Here is a 1,672-nt window from a genome sequence, read left to right as displayed (position 1 = left end):
GCTTAGGACAAATTATCATCAGTAACCATAGCCGCATACAGAAAGCACTCTTCACGTAATACATGAAATATTTAACACAAACTACTTCCAAGTATCTTTGAATAGTCTTACTCAGCACTTCCTTCAAGTTTAAGAACAACCTTTCAAAATTAATAAGCAAGCAGAGCAATTTGTCAAGTAAGACTATTATTTTAGATAGCGAGCACATTCTTCACAAAAAAAATCTGGAGTTTAAGCTCACTTTTCTTTTTAAGAAATAACACACATTCAGAAGTTATTGATGTTGGTATACTCAACTATTCAATTTGAAGACAACTGTATAACACAAACATAGTGATGAGCTTAAAACAATGAAAAATTATTAACCCCAAATGGAAGCTGGCAAAGAAACCTCTGTGGGTAATTCTGTCGTCCCTGACCACAACAGAAATGATCCTGTAAGGAAAACTATTACAGGGACTAGTACAACCTATGGTCCTCTTCTCTTAAACAGCAGCAGGATATTGTAAGGTAGAGAAAAAAGGTACAAAAAAAAGTACAAAACTGGAATTCCAAACAAAGGCAAAGTAAATGTGAAAAGTGACGGAAACTTGTAAAAGCCAGTTTTAGAGAAACAAGTTAAAATTTGCATAACCAACAAGAGGCACTGCAGATAGAAGTGAGGAAAATGAACTGTTATGGACAGTGAGAAAGAAGTAGCACCAAAAAATTAACACTTAGACCACTACTGGGGAAAATGGATTTTCAGAAAAAGATCACTTTGTGTAGTATATTAAAATAGGATAATTCCTTCCTTTCCCAAATTGCACAAGAACTGAAAACCCTATGGAGAGAACAGAGATGGCCAGCAAGGGGTTACAGGCGGAAGCATTCTCAAACCCAAAGCAGAGTAACTTATTTGAGCAAATAATAAGAGACAGAGAATAAACATGGCTTATCTAAAGTTAGAGACAATTTCTAAATTGTAAAATTACAAAAGAACATCTTAAGAAGTATTGGTAATAAACTTCTACGCTGAGCAATCAGGTCAGAGTAACACTAAGTGGGTATAGGTCAGCTGGAAAATCTTGACTGCACAATATACCAAGTAACTTCTGGTCTCGCCCTAGAAAAGTCAAATAGCTGATTATCACTAAAAAGGAGACGATTCAGATACTATGACAACAGGAAAGACTTTTACTACCAGGAGACACGATGTTCTCAGCCGGTCACAGAGACGCTAAGGTTACAGTCGCAAACATTAACCGGGACGGAGCGACAGCAGAGTGCCTGCGGGCACTCAGCCCCGGTCAGGCCGGCAGCGGGAGCCGGCAGAGCCCCGCGGGACCACCGAGAAGAGCTTGCTCAGAAAGCGGAGCACCGCGCCGCAGACCCCGACCCCAGCGCACCCCCCCCAACGGCGGCTTCCCTCCAGCAAGGCCTTCGCAGCGAACATGGGACTGTCGCGTCCGCTCTCGCCTGACAGCGTCCCCGGGCACCACGTCAAAACCCCGCAGACTGCTCCGAACGGGAGGCCGCCGCAGACTCCGGCCACGCCGGGCCCAAATGACCGCCCCCCCCCTCCCCGCTCCTCCCGGCTGCCCCACGGGAGCCGCCGCCCGCTCCCGGAGACCGCGGGGCAGTACCCGGCCGAAACCACCGGCCGCGGCCTCCCCCTAAAGCAGGCCGGGGC

This window comes from Haliaeetus leucocephalus, unplaced genomic scaffold, assembly GCF_000737465.1.
Source record: "Haliaeetus leucocephalus isolate CR32 unplaced genomic scaffold, Haliaeetus_leucocephalus-4.0 Scaffold173, whole genome shotgun sequence".
Classification (NCBI taxonomy): Eukaryota; Metazoa; Chordata; class Aves; order Accipitriformes; family Accipitridae; genus Haliaeetus; species Haliaeetus leucocephalus.
The sequence above is the reverse complement of the archived record's forward strand: the minus strand, read 5'-3'. Positions refer to the sequence as shown.